Source organism: Bacillus rossius, chromosome 3 (genome assembly GCF_032445375.1).
Source record: "Bacillus rossius redtenbacheri isolate Brsri chromosome 3, Brsri_v3, whole genome shotgun sequence".
Lineage (NCBI taxonomy): Eukaryota > Metazoa > Arthropoda > Insecta > Phasmatodea > Bacillidae > Bacillus > Bacillus rossius.
The window spans coordinates 120354671-120376542 of record NC_086332.1 but is presented as its reverse complement, the minus strand read 5'-3'; the positions used below and the strand labels follow the sequence as shown (position 1 = coordinate 120376542).

At 38.2% G+C, this 21872-nt stretch overlaps 1 protein-coding gene across 1 annotated transcript in view; it reads right to left on the bottom strand.

Annotated features, from left to right (window-relative positions):
• Positions 1 to 21872, bottom strand: part of LOC134531369 (uncharacterized) — a 164091-nt gene that overhangs the window by 102721 nt on the left and 39498 nt on the right. The gene's annotated exons all lie outside the window — the stretch shown is intronic.

Sequence of the window (21872 nt, the reverse complement as noted above, 5' to 3'; positions counted from 1 at the left end):
GTAATTTTGTTTGCTTTTTAATTGTATATATATAACTATATGCTTCTGGATAACCTAAGTCATTGTTAAGTGCATATTTTTGTAATATTTCTGTTTGTAACCACTGGATGTTTTATTATTACTTCATTATGTGTACAGGCAACTACTGGTGACAGTATGGTTCTAGATAAACGACATACCCGTGGATTTTTTTATATGTTTCGTATTTAAATTGTTATAATTGTATGGTTGGTATCTAAATATACATAATTCCGTATTTATCGTTTCTTGTCACTACATAGCACTTGAGCAAACATCAAATTTTCTTACACTAATCCATTTTTTCTCAACTTGTGTGCGAACATACATAATTAAAATGATTTGTGCGAAGACCATGGGTCTCTAGAGTTCGCAATTCCTTTCAATATACTTAATTATAATGCGGAATCTCTCTTCCATATGTGTTTTTGAACTTAGGTTTCGTTTAGGTGAACAAAAAAAAACTTTTTCTTTTAGATGATGAATTTAATTTATTTGGGATGTGACATTTAGTATAGGAAACGTGTTTCGTCGCAAACGTATATGTGGCTTCATTATATTCATTTAGCGTAGTCCTTTAACTTTTACGCGTCTTTAACGAGTGTTGTCTCTTTAAAGTCGGTGTCTAACTCTTTCTATTTCACATGTATGTTATTAGGGATTGTGACTATTGCCATCGAACATTTTGTAATGGGAAAAGCGATGTCTGGTCTTTCTGAATGCGTTTTTTTTATGCTAGGTAATGTAACTTTTTAAATATATATTTCTACTTAATTGTACTCTCATGTGTATACGTCAATATTTACCTAACTTTCTGTTCAGTTTAGACTTTTGAAATTGCTCTTTTAGTTCATTCTCCTGTATTGTATTTTTTGAGGCTGTGGTATTAATGTATTGTTTCTTTTATATAATACTTTCAGTTATGGCGGTTACACCTGTTCTCATTGGTATACATGTGTCTTTTTTAGTACAGCATCTGTAGTATATGGAATGTACTTTCTCCTGACCATTTCTGTGGGTTTATGAAGTGTCTGGGTTTGAGTCTTATGGTCGTTTCGGTGTAGGTTGCAATATGCCTGTAGGCGTTGTTTGGTTTTTTCGAGTTGACTTGTTATTTCCTGTAACTATATTATGATAATATTAACGAATTGTCTATGTGGTGGTAGAAATTCAATTAACGTTTCTGATGAGAAATATACAGTTTTGTTTGTGTACACACTTCAGTTACTTCAATACTTATTTTTTTAGTATTCTCCTGACACTATATTTATTTTAATGTAAAGATATTTTATATAGAAGAAAATTGGTTATTTTGTGTCTGGCAATAAATGGATTAGCACTAGTAGGTAGTACATAGTTGGTGGGCAATGAGTATTCATACACCACATGTTTACTTTCATGTAAATATTATTTCCTTCTTTACTCCTTGTCACTATAAAGTCGTTGTCGGGCTTCGTCGTTCACGATATATGATTTTAAGGCATGGGTGGCGTAATATATAGTTTGCAAGGCATCTTTGTGGTTTTACATATTTTAATAAATTATTTTATCCAGCATTACAGCTGGGGGGCTTGTGTTCGGAGGGCGCTGCGTGTTTGTGTTATTTCGTCTGCCCTCCGGCAAGTGAAAGTTACTTACTGGTGACCTCACGAGGTCCGCCGAGACGACTGTAGCAGTCTCTTGGGGGAAGGCAGATATAATTTTTATGTCTGGACCATCGTCTAAGCGAAGCTGTGTTTGCTATGTCTGTAAACGATTTTGGCTGGGTGGTTATTAATATGAATATCCTTGTGTGTTCTTTCACAAACATTACTAGTGTGTTCTATTCAGGTTTCGTTGGAATGGGATTATAGTGCTTCCTATGCTTATTGGAATGCGTAGTAGTAGAATATAGATTCTTATTTAAAACCGAACCAGTAACCTTTTATTTTACGTCTTGTTATTAACGCCAGAGCTTCCTATGCTTATTGGGATGTAGTTATATAGGTTATTTTTTTATTTACCCCGATATATCCTTAATTATTATTTACTAGTATGAAGTCTATAATTGGTCTCTGATTATTCATCTACCACTATATAGAGATTGTGTTTTATCTAGTCTTGATGTAAAGTTAACAATAATCTTATAAGCATTCTTACTGTTCAACATGACTCATATAATATTCCTTTATGGGTGTCAACACTCCTTATTTAGAACACCACACGATATGGCTATGTCGTGAGCGAAAGGGAAGGATGGATAGCTGTTAATGTTTGTTTGCATAAATAGTATGGTTATTTAGAAACGATGGTATGACTATTTGAAATGAGTTACCAGTATATTGCGGTATTTATACTATAATGATACATAGTTAATTTTTTTATTAGAATAACATGCTATGTTTTCTAATATGAAGGACAAATTAGTAAGAGCTGATGATAAGCATTTGTATTACACAGACCGTTAAAACGACTTAAGTTTATATTCCTACAAAGTTTGACTATAAGAGCTTAGACCTGCAGATATTTAGTTTAGGGTATAACACATTTTACGTACATATATATATTATTTAATAGCTATACATACACTTTATTACTATATTTAATAACGTTTTGTGGCTATATCGCTTTGTACTTCCTATTTATTGCCTACACATAATACTATAACCGATTTTATTTATTAATAAATGTATACTAGCTGGGCTAGCACTAAAGACTCGTATGTGCGTCTTTTTAACAAATGGGAATAGCATGTTTTGTCTCTGGTGTTGTTCCGTTCGTTCGCGAGGTCTTATGTGGGCTGTGGTGAATGTTTCTTATGTTTCTGTTGCTATATAACTTATTATGATTTTGTAGGTATTTATGGTTATTGATATTTATTTGTTTTGTCATTTATCGGGCCATGCCATTTGGTGTGTTAAAGAGTGTGGTTTTTTTATGATATTGTTCTCGTAGATAGAATTTTTAAAGACTGGTTTTGGTTTATTGTGATTTTATTATGGGTTGTGTTTAGCCTAGTGGTATAATTGTTTTGGGGGTCCGTCCTTATTTTTTTTCCTCAATGTGTAACTGAATTAGTATTTTTATCACCTTTCTTGCTTTTGCTGTCGATGGTTTTGCTTGTTTTTCTCGCGGTTCCGCGATTGTTATATTTTTTTCCTATTTACGTATAGGTATGTCTTTTTACTCTTTGCGTCATGATGTCTCATTAAGCGAGTATTATTTCATGGGAGTTTTCGCTGCTGAGGTTTTATCTGCATTACGCTGTATTGCGTTTGTGAGTGTCTGCTATATCATTTTGGTTGTTATTTACACTTGATTTATGGTAATTTTTTTTGTCACAGTTATAGTTCGGCAGTTTCATGTATAACTGGGCTGTGCGTTTTTAATTGTGTTCCACGTTTAGGCTCTCCTGCAAGTTAGTATAGCACACAGCGGCCCAGAGTCGAAAAAAAACTTTTCCTTTCGTCGCATGAGGAATTTTGTCAACAGTTTCACGAGTGCGTGCACGGAGTACAGACGTGTGCTCCCGCTTTGTAATGTATTTTATAATTTACTTATCGTTAAACGCTGTCGGTTGTGCGGGTTGCACTCTACACGGCGTACATAGGTGTTACTTCTTTTAATATATATTTTCGTCAGCATTTTTTTATTTTTAATTACTCGTCGCCGGGTTGGACTGTGTGCATTCCGGTGAGTTTTTTTTCTTTTATGTATGCTTATTTGCTTCGTGCCGCAGCTGAGCGGGTGTGTGTTCTTGTTTTTTCTGGATCTTCGCCCACTCCGTGCGGATTTTTTATTTTAAATACGTTTGTTACTTAACGCTACAGCGCACGAGCGATCGTTGAACACTCTTTCCTACACAGGCATTTGTTCAACATTTATTTAAATTTATTTGTTACACGTAGCCTGGGGGTGCGTTCCGGTGAGTTTATCTTTTATGTATGCTTATTGGTACATGTGGCAGAGCGCTATTTGGATGGCTAGAACTGTTTTTATTTTACCTATGCCTATATGGTTTATTTCTGGCGTTCGTGCCGCATCTACATTTTATTTTTATTTTGTTTATTACTTAACACTACGGCGCACGAGCGGCGCACAAGCGATCGTTCAACACTCTTTCCTACACGGGCGTTTGTACAACATTTATTTAATATTATTTGTTACATATCGCCGGGGTGGGCGGGGTCCATTCCGGTTAATATTTTTTATGTATGCATATTTGCTATTTTTTTTAATACCTCGGTAACATACGTAATTAGTTTCTGGCGATCGTGCCGCATCTACATTTTATTTTTAATTACTTAACGCTACGTGTTAACTGTAGGGGTCCTAACTATGCTTAATACATTTCTATGACCGGCGCACGAGCGAGGTTTCCAGCACTGCGTTTGTACTCGACGTAAAATTTTTGTCACTATGCTTAATACTTAACTATGCTTATTACTTAACACATTGTTTGTATAATATTTATTTTTCTCACTGCAAATTAATAGTCTTGGTCCTAACTATGCTTAATAATTAACTATCTTTACAATATTATTATATTTTTTAACTATGCTTATAACATTAAAACATATTCGTGAGCGGGCCACTCCCGCTTTGTAATATACCTATTTTATAAGTTTAATTATCGTTAAATGCTTTCGGTTGTGCGGGTTGCACTCTACACGGCGTACATAGATGTTACTATTTTTTTAAATATATCTTTTCGTCTGTGTTTTTATTTGTTACACGTCGCCGGGGTGGGTGGGGTGCGTTCCGGTGAGTTTTTATTTTATTTATGCTCATTTGCTATTTATTTTATTTTTTACCTCAGTAACATACGTAATTTGTTTTTGGCGATCGTGCCGCAGCTACGTTTTATTTTTAATTACTGAACGCTTCGTGTTACCTGTAGGGGTCCTAACTATGCTTAATACATTCCTGCTCGCCGGCGCACGAGCGAGGCTCTCAGCACGGCTTTTGTAACTCGACGTAAAGTAATAGTCACTATGCTTAACTATTTTTACAATATTATTAATTTTAACTATGCTTGATATTAAAATTTTTTACTATGCTTAACACATTGTTTACACTATATTATAAATTTTTACTATGCTTATTACATAAAGCATTTCCACACACAGTGTTGTTTTTAAAGACATTATTATGCTTATAATATAATGTGGTGATTATAATTGCACAGTTTATGAGTGATGCTCCAGCGGGCAACATCTCGCTCTCTCTGCGCGGGATTTTTAAGGTTATGTTTATTTAGTCATAGCTTATATTGCGGGTGGGGTTTTTTAAGCATACTGAAACATGATGGGTGCTTTTAGAAACTTAAATATGACTGTTGGAAATTTTAAAATATGGCGATTGGGAACTAAACATTGCGATTAAGCATACTTGTAGTGGGGGTTGGAGGGGTTTAGTCATAGCTAATATGGCGGTAATTGATTTTAGCATAATTTTTTTTGTAATTTAAAAACATGGTGGTTTAGACATAGCTAGTATGGGGTGGTTTTTTTAAAATTTAACTGTTTAGGCATAGCTAGTATGGCGGGGCATTTAAGCATATTTTTTTTTAATTTAAAGACATGGCGGTTAGGCATAATGGCGGTGGTTCCAGGCATTCTTGGGGTGGGGGGTTTATAGACATTTTTTTTCGAATTTTAACGGTTTAGACATAGCTAGTATGGCGGGGCTTTTAAGCATATTTTTTTTTTAAATTTAAAGACATGGCGGCATATGTTCGTTATTTAATTCCCCATACTTTATCTGGTCCTGTGGTCTAGTGGTAAGGCGTCTGCCTCGTAACCACGACATTGATGCATCCCAGGGATCGAATCCACCCACCACCCAGGATTTTTTGTATACAATTCCCGCCTTCGGAGCGATTGTGGCACGCTCCGGTAACTAAAGGCTGAACTAAGATGGTGGTGTCCAGCAGATGGAAAAAATATGGCGGCCTCCAGTGGCTGCGACGGTGGCGCGCCCTGGTTGCCAATGTCAACAACAATGGCGGCCCCCATGAAACACGATGCGGCGCCCATGGGGGTACTGGCGCGGTGTTTACATTTCAATGTTTATATTGGTCCAGTATCCTTATGCTCCCCCTACTATTAGGGATCCTCAATAAAAGTCCAATTTAGAAATAATGCGTTGGAGAGGGTTAGATACAACATGCAGTACACGTACGAAGTGTGTGTTGACAATGCCGCAGGCGTATAGAAGTTTATTTCCTATTGCCTGTTAACATTGTTGCCACGCACTAGATGCCGTATCATTCTTAATTTTCCCATACAAGGAAAAAACACCCGTGTGATATAAACAACGAAGCAATCAGTACCCTCATAAGAGTTCAATTAGTATTTAAATACTTTTTATTACTTTTAAATCGCAAACCTAAACTATTGTTTTTTTCCTGTCTGTGTGTTTAATTTGTTTTTTTATTGTCCTTTTTTTTAAGTATATATATTTTACAGACTTGAAACTTCACAGTAATGTTCCTTATGTTACGCAGGATGACATTTTCCCATGGGTGGTTAAAACCAGGCAACAGTGGGTACTTTGTCTGCATGAGAACATGATTTTGCATTGTTCATGCCTTCTGCGTCTCCATGGCAACGGGCATCGCGCGGAAGTGGCGTACCCACAAGGAGGGGCATGTATAATGAGCGGCGCTAGAGTGATCTGCTTGTAGACTGCCGTAGCGAAGTACGGGTACATCAGTTGTACGTTGCGTGCACGAGTCGGGAAACCATCGGTGCTATTCATTTTCTCTCCGGTACATTATACAGCATTGTAATAAATTTTCACTGACTTTTTTTTTATTTACCATTACTGTGAATGGGAGATGTGGCTTAATTTTTTTCCATTAGTATAGCCGTGTGAAGCCGGGTCGGGCAGCTAGTAAACTATATAACGAAACGGCTCCGGAAAAACCTTAAAAGAGTTGAAAAAATACTAAACCCCAGCTTTAGACCTGACTTTCAACAAGGAATTTTATTAAAATACTGTCCATTTTGTTAAAATAAATCAAACTATTAATACTAAAAAGTTTCCCTTTGGCTGTGTAAACTTTGTTTCGCGCCACTGCCGCATATGCCAGCACTGAGGTTACACATTTCCGCTCCATGCGACTTCCGTTCCATTCACGAAATTACTCCTTCGAACTGCCGTATACCTAGAGCTAAGTTTTTACACATCAGAAAACAATAGATGTAAGGCATCAAAGAAGCACGTAGTCAGTATTTTGTCAAGATTATTAATTAAGGGCCTTGCATAGCTTGCCCTGTGTTAGTTGAACAAGAAAACATGTTCTAACTTGTACTAAAATCCAGACTGAAACTACCTGGGAGCGCGTCTAATCTAGAGTTGCAGAACACGAATAAGGCCAGGCTCTCCTAGCAGTCGCTGCTGTGCCGCGCGGAAACAAACACATTGTGTTGCATGTCCCTGAGTCCACGAGCACTGGCACTTCATTTGTTCACTGCAAGCTTGCTTCGCAAAGAGTGTTTCAACACAAGCCATGCTCACAAGCTCAAAGGGCCGGAAGAGCGAGTATAGCCATGTGGCCCGATTTGTAAATGACTCAACAATACTATTTTTGAAGGAGAAGGGGGGAGTGGTTGTGGGAGGGAAATGCTGTGCCGCACCCAAAAATACGAAACACTAATGTGATCGCTCTTTGCCTGTCAGTTCTTCCGAGGCTTCACCCAGCAGAACTAATTACCCGCGAATTTTTCCAATTGGAAAATTAACTATCGCTGGTGGATTATTGAAATTTGTATTAACTAAATATAAACTTTCAGTATGCATCCGACAAAATCTGCCAAGGCTATTATGGATACCGGATGGATGCCTGCATTGTTATCGAAAGGCCGCCGCTGTAGTCACTGCAGCAAGGACTTTACCTTAAAAAAGAATGCTAAGCGTCAAGAGAGAACCAAATGTATTTTGGGTCCTAACACAAAAACCATGTATTTGTAGCCAGTGACAGAAATATTTTTGTCGAAAATATTTCTTGAATAAAAATTGCAAGGTCTGTGCAACCAGACACAACGGAAGTGGAATAAAGGGAAATTATTAAAGAATATTATGATCTCGAATAAGGTGCAAATGCTGATTCTACCAACACTGCCTCAGATATTACTAATGATTTGGAACTGAAAGCTGGTGAAGGTATTAAAAAGACAGTGCAACAAGAGGGAAGTTCTGCCTTTATTGGAAATAAATAAATGTGAAGTTGACAAGCTCTAAGACTATGCTAAAGCTCAGAGACAAAAACGATGGAAACGACGCATTAAAATTAAAAAAGCGCGTGATAGAAGTAAAACGTATTTGGTAATTCAAACATCGACTCGTGTGTATATAGTAAGGGGTAAAACGACACACACACACACACATTTATATATATATATATCTTTATATATATATATATTTCTTGTGTGCGTGTGTATGTCACTGAACTCCTCCTAGACGGCTGGACCGATTTTGATGAAATTTTGTGTGTGAGTTCACGGGGATTCGAGGATGGTTTAGATTCACAATTGGATATTTTATCTCGATTCTGAGTTAAGAAAAACTAAAAAAATACGCTTTGAAAGCAAAAATTGCAACGCATTATTAGAAGTCATTAAGTTTTGCTATTGTAAGGAACTAAGTAGAGAGTAAGAAAAAAAAAGATCCTGACAGTTTATAGTGTCGCCATATTTGTTTCAATTTTTAATACCCTTTTTGTATATTACATTTTAAATTGCAGAAAAAAATCATGTTACATAGCCACACAAATAGTGAGTGTGTGTCATTGCTCTATGTCCACGAGGTCTCGCCGCGTCAATTTTCTCCTTGGAGCGAACACGTCCGCTTAATTAAATAAACAGCTTTTATCGTTGAATGATTTCATGATTTATTTATTGAAAATATGCTCTCATAAAAAAATTAGTTGGATAGACATTCAATAGGTGTCTTTCTCTCACTCTCTCTCTTTCTCTCTGAAATGTATGTAGCTTGCTCGCGGGTCAGTAATGCAGACAATCTTTACATTCTAGCTCAAGACGGAAAAAAACAGTAAATGTGGTTTACAAAGACATTTTATGAAGTGTCTTCCCGTCATTACATTTGAAAGTAGAAACATATTTACTCAAAATTTAGGTAGTAACATATTTTTATTGCAAAGACTGAAATAGAGGTGAGAAAAATTATCTTTTTTGAACATAAGAAAACTACTACAACTGTATCAACTGTTATATTATAATGTTTAAATTTCTAAATGGTGCAAGATAATACAAAATTCCATGCGGAAAAAGTCGTGGGCAGCAGATACGTATAGTTATAGGTGTGGGGCTATGCATGCTGATTTTTCATATACTGCATGGATGCGAACATGTAAGAATAATCTATCTATCTTACTATAATAAAACAGTACTTTTACTGTCTGTCTGTTTGTACGCGATTTTGATGAAATTTTGTGTGTGAGTTCACGGGGATTCGAGGATGGTTTAGATTCACAATTGGATATTTTATCTCGATTCTGAGTTAAGAAAAACTAAAAAAACACGCTTTAAAAACAAAAAAAAACTAAACATTTTTGATAATTAGCCTCCATGGCAACGGGCTTTGCATTGTTGTTGCCTTCTGCGTAACCATGGGAAAGGTTTTTGGTAACGGCAGTGGCGTGCCCAAGAGGAGGGCATAATGAGAAGATACAAAATGTCCAGCGTAGAAATACTTACCGCCATATCCATATCTCACAAAAAGTACATTTGGGCAGGACAATGTCTGTCGGGTCCGCTAGAAAGATATATAGATAGAGATATAAATAGAAAGATAGAGAGAGTTATAGAGATATACATAGAGAGATAGAGAATTAGAGAGATAAAGAGAGATGCTTAGTATACGTTTAAAAAATTACAAAAAAAAATTTGATTGAGGCATTGCAACGCATGCCGGGCATTATCTAGTATATATATATATATATATATATATATATATATATATATATATATAGAGAGAGAGAGAGAGAGAGCGAGAGAAATAGCGAAATATGCCAGTTTTCTACATTAACATGAATTAAAATATTATTACTCACTTCAAAATAACTGCTCAGGATATCAATAATTGTTGATCAATTAATAATGATTTATTAACAATAAAAAATACTCACTGTGGAAATAATAAAATGTTATATTAATATTTTCAGGACCCTATTATAGCATGAAAACAATTCTAAAGACAATTTATACACTTTTTAAAAGTAAATCAACTTCGATAAATTTTATTCACAACCACAGTTATAATATTACATAGTATTACTCAGAAAAATAACATTTATACAATTTGATAACAAGTTGAAACAGCGCAGGGATTTTTGGCTTTCATTTATTTTTAAAGTATTTAAGAAATATACATTTGTATTTATTAAAAATTTCATTAAATATAAATAAATTAATAAACATGAATAAGGAAAATTATTAATTGCTTCAAAATAACAGCCCAGGATATCAATAATTGTTGATCAATCAATATTAACTAATTAACAATAAAATATTACTCATGGTTGGAATACTCTCACCATAAAGACAATTTTTTTACTGAATATCAAAGTAGGGATTGATATTTATAAATCATAAATTATAATTATTTTATGAATAATGACATGTCCACCTCTCCGCAACGCGAAAAAATAACGGCAAGGATATTCCTTATAGTAATTCTTGACATTATAACCATATTGCCACAAGGTGAATTTTAATCAAATAATATTCCTCGCACGTGATTTTTTTAAACTTTTTTTAACTAGTATATTTTAAGTTGGACTTAACATATTGACACGGCTGTGGGCTCATAATTATAATACGGTGTGTGATTTAGCTAGTGAAATAATAATTCGTGACACTGTTAAAAAATACCAATTTGCACAAGTAATTAATATAATAACGTAGTTGAAATATCACCATGTTCTTGTGAATATGGCCCGTGGCACGGTGCACAACAATAAGCTCACACTCCGTTGTGTTGCTCTCTGCCCTAATACTCCCCTACTAGATGCCAGCAAGTCGGGTGGCGTCAGGCGCAGGCAGGTCCCTACCGCCGCTACCCGCCTATCCCTGCAGCATGGCGGGGTTCAACCTGAGCCGCACGTCGCCACGTGGAGCCCGCTCAAGGGAACGAGTTCCCTGCACAGTCCGCGACCTATTCTCTGTTTCGCGTCAGAAATCTCTTGTACGAGCTGCCTGGACAGCTGGGCTGGGTTGACGAGTGAAGTTGCCCGCCCCTGGGGGTGCTAGCGTCCCTGGTAAATACAACCCAGGTGTGCCCAAAAAAATAATGCTGGTCGCAAATCCCAAGCGCCCAACCCCTGCATGGTTGAATCTTTCAGCCCCGCCCAACTCTTCTTACCTGGACCTTTGTCCTTTTTGCCCAGTAGTTTTATTGCTTGCTTTAATGCATGATTATTTGATCCCCGCATGACCCGGCCCGGGGTTTTCCCTGTGTCAATGCAGGTTTTACCTGGGTCACTTTAGTTAGCTTTTAGGCTAGGCAACCCAAGGGGCGCCAGCTGTGGCACCAATTACAGCCATGGCTGGCCAATAAACCCCAATAATCACACGATGCACGCGCCCTTGTTCTGTATAGTTAAAACCCCGCATGGTAGAGTGTATAGGCTTCGTCCTGAGACACACTTAGGTCCTCCCCTAACCTGGACAACCCCCCCCCCCCCCACACACACGCTTAGATTAACTTAGGCTAGGAAAAAAAATCTCTTGTATGATATATTGTACAGAGTCAGTTTGTTGTACAAACGACTATAGAGGTACTGGAAAGCACCCATAGAAGTATGATATTGGTTTCACATGTTTTATTTTCACTCTCTATGTTAGATATGTTTACTTTATTATGAAAGTTAATTGCAACCTTTCTCTCTATGAGTATTTCAATTTGTCTTATATTTTAATTTTATTACTTTCTCGGAGTAAAATTTTTATTAAGGCCTTGTTTGGTAATGACCAATGAAAAATTACGTTACCACAATTCTGTATTGTCTCTACGATATAACACTTATAGATCACAATTCATTGGCAGCTAGATGTGAAATAAATTTTCCTTTATACATTTTTTTTTTATGATTTCGAGCGATATATCGCCGAGCAAGGACACAGAATATTGAACTGTTTGAAATTTTGAAGGTCAGTTTTTGTTCGACTTTCGTCCGAGCTAGACTCATTATAGCTAAGCTCCAGAAGATAGAGAAAGCTAAATGGAAAGATGGTAGTAAAATTCCAAGATTAAGGTAAAGGAGTTTCAGTAGAGATTTAATATATTTATATGATTTAATTTTTGTCGGCACTACGATGTTTGAGAAGAGGGAGTGACCGTCCTCGACGAATTATACTTCAAGATCGACGTGATACAGGCAACAGTAATTGGCCCTATATTTGAGAGTATATTCAAATCTGACGAAGTAAAAGAAGAATATCAGTCCCACGACGCGGAAGGAAGGATGCCCGCTACTTAAAGAGACAGTGCGGATTAGGAGACCCGAGTTCAGCGCCCACATCACCCAAATGCTGAAGGAAGGATGTCGGTCTTCTAGAGGAGACAACGCGAACCCCGGACCCGGAGTGCCGCATCCACCAAGACAACGCGGGTCGATCAACGTCTGTTACGAAAAGGAGAGAACCAGAGCCGTGACTAGGGAAAGCCCGCGGTGATTGCCATACCAGTAAGACTGAAGGAGACCACCGATAAGTAATGTAATCTCGATCAGTTACAAATCGAGACATGGATCACTGAGGTTTGTCTTCCAACCCCAAATTACTCGAAGTTGCCCAACAAGGAGTCTGTTTTAATAATTGAGTTTAAATTACAATACTAAGTACCTTATTTCACTAGCAAGCTAACAGTAGTATATAATAGGGGCGCCGAGGACACGGTTTCTGACAGGTGCGAGGTGCCGATCCACATCTCTGACGTCACGTCACGGCGGCCATCTTGGATGGTTGTGACCTTGACCTTTGACCTTGACCTTGACCCCGACGGCCATTTTGGATCCGCCATCTTGGTTCCGCCATTTTGGATGACGTCATTGTGTTCTAGAAAATTCCGGCGATGTGTTTTCCGCCATATTGGATGATGATGTCACCGTTGAAATTTTCGTTACGGTCGCCATCTTTAACATTTTTATTTATTATCAGATTTTAACGAATTTTTTTTTAAATTTATAAAAAAATTAAATAATAAAATTTTAATAAATTATTTATAAAAACTATACTTTTACGACACGGAGTTCGGAGTCCTCGGTTCGAACCCGTTGAGGGCAAAAAAAAATTAAAAATGGCGACAGGCTCCTTCCTCAATGGTGGTTGCAGGCAGACTGACTCCCACCACTTTTTTTTCAAAGCATATATATCGTCATCTAGTATGACGTCATGTCCGTCATCTTGTCTTTGATGCTGGAAGCCATCATCAATGTATCGTCGGCGAGAGTGCGCTGACGCCATTTTAGTTTAGTTCTTATCCGCTAGAGTGCAGTAATAATTTATTACTGTGACACCCGCCATCTTGAAATTTGGCCGCCATCTTGAAAATCCGTAATTATTTAGCTAGAAATTCGGGAAAAGTTCCAAAATTCATTAAATAAATCACTCATTAACTTACATATCGATTCAATCCGCTCCAGTCCTTGGTCCGATACCCGATCGATGCAATGTTTAATTTTATGTAAAAAATAATAATTTCAATAAACCATGTTCAACATCCGTAAAGAGACTCTAAATCCTCTACTACCATCATCCTATCAGACATCGAGACCGCCATCTTGAAAATCCATAATTATTTAGCTAGAAATTCGGGAAAAGTTCCAAAATTAATTAAATAAATCACTCATTAACTTACATATCGATTCGATCCGCTCCAGTCCTTGGTCCGATACCCGATCGATGCAATAATGATTAATTTTATGTAAAAATAATAATTTCAATAAACCATGTTCAACATCCGTAAAGAGACTCTAAATCCTCTACTACCATCATCCTATCAGACATCAAGACCACCATATTGGAAATTCATAATTTTAATGCTAGAGATTCGGGAAAAAGTTCAAAATTCATTAAATAAATTTGTAATCCATATAATGATTGATTGGATCGACTAAGGTCCTTGGTTCAATCCCTGGCCGATACAAAACAGCTTTAATTTAAAAAAATACTAAAAAAGTGTTAGGTTTGAGAAAATAAAAACACCGCAAGTTCTTTTAAAAAATACTTTTATTACATACAAACTACACTACTACAAGTACAAAAAAACACTGACAAATTACTAAAGCCTTTTGGATTCCTCGATTCAAACAGTCTTCTTATTGTACGGACTAAGACTTTTACATGACTTTAAATGTCTATCCGATCCGTTCATCACCGCAGCCAGAGACGGACTGAAGTTCATATCACTTATATAGTCTCATTAGCCGGTGCAACACATGAGTCAAATCAATAACCATGTTCATTATACGTCTCGGAGCATTTTTATAATGACGATGTAAGCTATCGAGACGTGAAATTAGTTTATTGCACTTATTGCACTGAAAGTGTATTCTTTGAACATTATTAGAACAACCGCTTCTTTCATGTCTGCGAGCATTTGAGGCGATAGTAAATGATGCGCCACAGTATTTGCACTGATGCGAAGTACGCTCTTCATTAATTGAAGTATTCAAAGCTGATGAAACTTCAGCTGATGGTGGAACAGCACATATCAAAGTCTCCTCCAATGTTGACGTCGTCGTTGCCAACGGGATCTGCACCTTCTCCATCGTAGCTGTCGTCAAGGTTCCCGTAGTCGACGGTACAACCTCCATCGAGTTCGACGTTAAAGACGGTAAAGATGCCATCAAGGTCTCAAGAACAGCTAATTGACACGAATTATGCACCAGAAGAAACAAACTAGGCGATCCTTACACCGCCGACGTTAGTAACAAACTGAGTGACCTGCTGTCTAGGACTCGCTTATATACATGCACCGTATGGAATTATACGCTAGTCAAATCAAGTACGATTAAAAATAATACTAGAGTCAAATCTACAAATTAAAAAAGAGGATCATTTGATCGAAAAAAAAATTCGATCTCTCCAATATACGCCTGGCTACAAGAGCTACAATTCACGTCATCAGATCCATCTACATTTTGCTCCTATGCTTCAATTGACCATTAGCCTCAAGTGCTCCAACAGCTCCATCAGCTCCAACACGTAATGTACGCAATGTACGCACAATACATGCAATTTACGTGCAATAAATGTAATGATCACACAGTACACACAGGAAACGAAACGTACACACAGTACACACAGGAAACGAAACGTATACACACAGTACACACAGGAAACGGAATGATCACACATACAGTAGCGGAAACACACAGGCTTAGTTGGAAATCAGAATACAATTAATAAAAACATTAAATTTTTACTTTCTATATTTAATTATTTCTCAACATTACACAAATACAAGTAAAACAAGCCATTATTGCATGTAGCCAGCATTCCTCAGTTCCTTGAGTATGAAGGATATTTCTTTGATGCACGAATAGTTTCCTGCACAAAGCGAACCATGTAGAAGTCTTAGCCGGTCAACCAATAAGTTTGGATCTTTCCATGATGTGTAATCATTCTCTTCTACCACCATCTTCCTTGCACCTTTATAATAAATATTATGATCTCTGGTGTCTTCCGTTTTACCACCAACCTCAGGGTAACTTTCATGTTTGAGACGGTGATCATCACAAGCTTGATCAGATTTATTTAATAAATCACGCCGTTTCCACCGTTTCGGTCTCAGGACACCGCCACATTCTTCGATCTTGACAGCTTTAGGTGCTTCATCATAGTCTATGTCTTTGTCAGCCTCAGAGTCACTGTAACAATCACCGTAGAAGGAATCGTCTTCACCCAATTTACCGTAATAATTTGATGTTGATGATGTCATAGTGTCTTCATCATCTTCATGCTTCCTTTTTAGGAATCCATTATTTTTACAAAGAATGGAGGATCTACTGAATATAGGCTTGAATGTATTCTCACTTTCACGGTGTTGATACTTCCATTAGTTTCAGTCTTCCCGAAGCCATTAGCATCCTTCAATTTATGTTCTTCCTCACAATCGGGTGAGCTAATACCATCACGCTCAGGACAAGGAAAATTATTGTCGTAATGCAGATCACTATTCTTTAGTCTAGTGGATCCATTGGTGTCCTCTATGCCGTAAGTAGTCTTGACTTTACATGTTCTACCATGTCTTTTTAAGCTGTCAATTCGTGTTAACAACCTGCTACAACGATTACAGCTTAACATGTTGCGTAGAGGGTTTCTAGCACAATCATTCTTCTCATGACGTCTAGCATTCCTTCTCATGGCAAAATCCTTGCCACAGTATCTACAGCGGCTTCCTTCCGATTCAGCTGCAGATAACAAACCACGATCCATCGTAGCTTCTGTGACTAATGTTAGATACAAACTGTCAGTTTTCTCCAATTGGAACCATTTCTTAAATAGAGTTTTTGAAATATTTCAATCAGCGAGAGTTAAGTTATCTAATGCAAAGCAAATTGATGCAAGTAGTTCTGGCTGTCGTCAACAGATGTCGCCACGTGTTGCTTGCAGGTAAATAATATCTATTTCATTAATGTGGGATGTGGAACGCTCACTAACTCACTAACATTCTGGCTTGTACTAGAACTCTATCTTTGCTCAACAATGAGAAGTTCACAAGCTAGCAGAATGTTTGAATTTTTTTCGTTTTTATTTTTAATTTTTTTTTGTATTTTTATGATATCAAAGAAAACTTGTGGTGGTTTTCTCCGTGTGCTCCTGATTATTCTTGCCAATATTATTGTGGTTTTCTCCGTGTGCTCCTGATTATTCTTATCAATATTTTGATGGTTAATCCGTGTGCTTGCGATCATTCCTGCGGTTTCGGTCAAAGGTCAAGGTCACACCCATCCAAGATGGCCGCCGTGACGTCGCAAACCAAATTGGTGGACCGTGAGAAATCTGAGAAGCACTAGCAGGAAGGACGATCTTTTTTCTCCTTGGATACTATCGAAGCCAACCACCCTTTGCGATAGATAGTGAGCGTTCCGCATCCCATATTAATGAAATAGATATTATTTACCTGCAAGCAACACGTGGCGACATCTGTTGACGACAGCCAGAACTACTTGCATCAATTTGCTTTGCATTAGATAACTTAACTCTCGCTGATTGAAATATTTCAAAAACTCTATTTAAGAAATGGTTCCAATTGGAGAAAACTGACAGTTTGTATCTAACATTAGTCACAGAAGCTACCATGTATCGTGGTTTGTTATCTGCAGCTGAATCGGAAGGAAGCTGCTGTAGATACTGTGGCAAGGATTTTGCCATGAGAAGGAATGCTAGACGTCATGAGAAGAATGATTGTGCTAGAAACCCTCTACGCAACATGTTAAGCTGTAATCGTTGTAGCAGGTTGTTAACACGAATTGACAGCTTAAAAAGACATGGTAGAACATGTAAAGTCAAGACTACTTACGGCATAGAGGACACCAATGGATCCACTAGACTAAAGAAGAGTGATCTGCATTACGACAATAATTTTCCTTGTCCTGAGCGTGATGGTATTAGCTCACCCGATCGTGAGTAAGAACATAAATTGAAGGATGCTAATGGCTTCGGGAAGACTGAAACTAATGGAAGTATCAACACCGTAAAAAGTGAGAATACATTCAAGCCTATATTCAGTAGATCCTCCATTCTTTGTAAAAATGATGGACTCCTAAAAAGGAAGCATGAAGATGATGAAGACACTACGACATCATCAACATCAAATTATTACGGTAAATTGGGTGAAGACGATTCCTTCTACGGTGATTGTTACAGTGACTCTGAGGCTGAAAAAGACATAGACTATGATGAAGCACCTAAAGCCGTCAAGATCGAAGAATGTGGCGGTGTCCTGAGACCGAAACGGTGGAAACGGCGTGATTTATTAAATAAATCTGATCAAGCTTGTGATGATCACCGTCTCAAACATGAAAGTTACCCTGAGGTTGGTGGTAAAACGGAAGACACCAGAGATCATAATATTTATTATAAAGGTGCAAGGAAGATGGTGGTAGAAGAGAATGATTACACATCATGGAAAGATCCAAACTTATTGGTTGACCGGCTAAGACTTCTACATGGTTCGCTTTGTGCAGGAAACTATTCGTGCATCAAAGAAATATCCTTCATACTCAAGGAACTGAGGAATGCTGGCTACATACAATAATGGCTTGTTTTACTTGTATTTGTGTAATGTTGAGAAGTAATTAAATATTGAAAGTAAAAATTTAATGTTTTTATTAATTGTATTCTGATTTCCAACTAAGCCTGTGTGTTTCCGCTACTGTATGTGTGATCATTCCGTTTCCTGTGTGTACTGTGTGTATACGTTTCGTTTCCTGTGTGTATACGTTTCGTTTCCTGTGTGTACTGTGTGTACGTTTCGTTTCCTGTGTGTACTGTGTGTACGTTCTGTTTCCTGTGTGTACTGTGTGTACGTTCCGTTTCCTGTGTGTACTGTGTGTATACGTTTCGTTTCCTGTGTGTACTGTGTGTACGTTTCGTTTCCTGTGTGTACTGTGTGTACGTTCGGTTTCCTGTGTGTACTGTGTGTACGTTTCGTTTCCTGTGTGTACAGTGTGTACGTTCCGTTTCCTGTGTGTACTGTGTGTACTATCAGTTTCCTGTGTGTACTGTGTGTACGTTCCGTTTCCTGTGTGTACTGTATGTACATTTCGTTTCCTGTGTGTACTGTGTGTACGTTCCGTTTCCTGTGTGTACTGTGTGTACGTTTCGTTTCCTGTGTGTACTGTGTGTACGTTCCGTTTCCTGTGTGTACTGTGTGTATGTTCCGTTTCCTGTGTGTACTGTGTGTACGTTCCGTTTCCTGTGTGTACTGTAGTAGTATGTAAATGTATTTCCTAGATCAGGCGCCAGGCGCTGGATTGTGATTGTCGGTCCGCCATCTTGGATTTGTGACGTCACGGCGGCAAAAATTCCTCAAAATTCCTCAAAAATGCCTCAAAATGACTCAAAATTTCCCGTTTCAAGAAAAAATTTCCCGTTTTCGAGGGAAAAATTCCCGTTTCGAGGGAAAATTTTCCGTTTTATTCCTCAAAAATCCCAATGGCTAGAAATGTCCTGATAGAGGCTTAAGCATCCTTAACTCAAGCCTCAGTTAAGCCTCTATCAGGATGTGACCTTGACCTTTGACCTTGACCCCGACGGCCATCTTGGATCCACCATCTTGGATGACGTCATTTCGTTTTCTCGAACATTTCGGCATTGTGTTATCCGACATTTTGAATTATGACGTCACCGTTGCAATTTCCGTTACGGCCGCCATCTTTAAATTTATTATCCGATTTTAATGAAAAAAATTTAAAAATTATAAAAAAAATTAAATAATAAAATTTTTAATAAAATATTTAAAAAACAAACATTTACGACACGGAGCTCGGAGTCCTCGGTTCAAACCCGACGAGTGCAAAAAAATAAAAATGGCGACCGATCCTTCCCCCGCGGTGGCTGCGGGCATACTGACTCCCTCCACTTTTTTTTCAAAGCATATATATCGTCAGGTAGTATGACGTCATGGCCGCCATCTTGTCCTCGTCTGCTGGAAGCCATCATCAGTGTATCGTCGGCGAGAGTGCGCTGACGCCATGTTAGTTTAATTCTTATCCGCTAGAGTGCAGTAATCATTTATTATTGCTGTGACACCCGACATCTTGTCATTTGGCCGCCATCTTGAAAATCCATAATTATTTAGCTAGAAATTCGGGAAAAATTCCAAAATTCATTAAATAAATTTGTAATCTATATACTGATCGATTAGGTCGACTAAGGTCCTTGGTACGATCTAGGACGATGCAAAAAAATTAAATATAACATCAATTTAACATAATAGTAACAGGTTCGAGGAATTAAACACCACAAGTTCTTTTACAAACATAATATTTATTACATAATTTCTATTCTACTACAGGATCATTTGCGAAAGCCAGCAATCTTATAATCATTTAGTTCCGCAGCGGTGTGAAATGACTAATTCTTAGCTCCAATCGGTTTATACTAGACAGAGTCCAGCCAGAACCTTTACAGACATAGTCCACCTCTTCTTGACAGAGTTTCTGGATACCGTTTTTAACAGTTTGCTTCACATCGTTAGAACTGTAAATTACTGCAGCCGATGTCTTGAATGCACACTTCTTCACTTTGTCATCGAACGGATATGGCTTTCCATATATACAGTCCAACCACAAGTTATATTTCAAAGGTCCGTTTGTTGCTACATCATCAGTAAGCTGATTGATTATGTCCTCTCTGATATCGTCAAGAAAAATACAAATGTCCTTCGACTCACCTAACGTATTTAAATAATAGTAGTTTTTCAATGTTCCACGAAATGCAGACTGCGCCAAGTAGAAGCCATTATCGTTCACTTGTAATGCTCCGAACACAGTCTTAGGTTTAGTTCCATGTTCAGACGTAATACCAATCGGTTGCTGCACATCATTCTTCGTGCATTTGCTCCGCTCATGTCTTCGTGCATCATGGGAAAATGCGAACGACGTATCACAGTAGCTGCAAGGATACCGTGGTGATGAAGACGATCCTTTCAGACCCGATCCAGATACTGACGTTGCCGCAGTTGCACCATCTCCAGGCATACTCTTATGAACATCAATGCATCGTTGTTGCGCCGAAACCTTTACTTTCTGCCGAACAGCAGGACCTTTGCATGCCTTCATGTGCGTTTTCATATTATCTTTTCTGGCAAACTGCTTATGACATTTCTCACAAACAAACATTTTACGATATAGGTTCTTGGCACATTCGCTCCTCTCGTGTCGCCGAGCATTGCTGTTGTTTGAGAAAATCTTGTCGCAGTAACAGCACCGATGTTCGCTAGTTGTCAAATCAGCATCCATTGAAGTCTCCATTGATGGCGAACCAGCGTTCGCGGATTTTCCTGTGCAGCCAGCACTAGAGGCATTAAAGTCTCTTCTGCTGGCGGTACCACGTCTGTTGAAGTCTCCTCCAGTGTTGACATCGACGTTGCCAACGGGATCTGCTCCACCATCGTCGACGCTGACGTCAAGGTTCCCGCAGTCGATGGTACAACCTCCATCGAGTTCGTCGTTAAAGTCGATAAAGATGCCATCGAGTTCGCAAGAACAGGTAATTACGTGATTAATGCACCAGAAGAAACAAACTAGGTGATCCTTACACCGACGACGTCAGTAACAAACTAAGCATCCTGTTGTCTAGAGCTCGCTTATATATACATGCACCGTATGGAATAATACGCTAGTCAAATCAAGAACCATTTACAATAATACTAGAGTCAAAACAACATTAAAAATAGAAGCACCGACAACGAAAAGGCAGCACATTTGGAAGCACCGACAACGAAATGGCAGCACATTTGGAAGCACCGACTACGAAAAGGCAGCACATTTGGAAGCACCGTCACGAAAAGGCAGCACATTTGGAAGCACCGACAACGTAAAGGCAGCACATTTGGAAGCACCGACAACGTAAAGGCAGCACATTTGGAAGCACCGACAACGTAAAGGCAGCACATTTGGAAGCACCGACAACGTAAAGGCAGCACATTTGGAAGCACCGACAACGAAAAGGCAGCACATTTGGAAGCACCGACAACGAAAAGGCAGCACATTTGGAAGCACCGACAACGAAAAGGCAGCACATTTGGAAGCACCGACAACGAAAAGGCAACACATTTGGAAGCACCGACAACGAAAAGGCAGCACATTTGGAAGCACCGACAACGAAAAGGCAGCA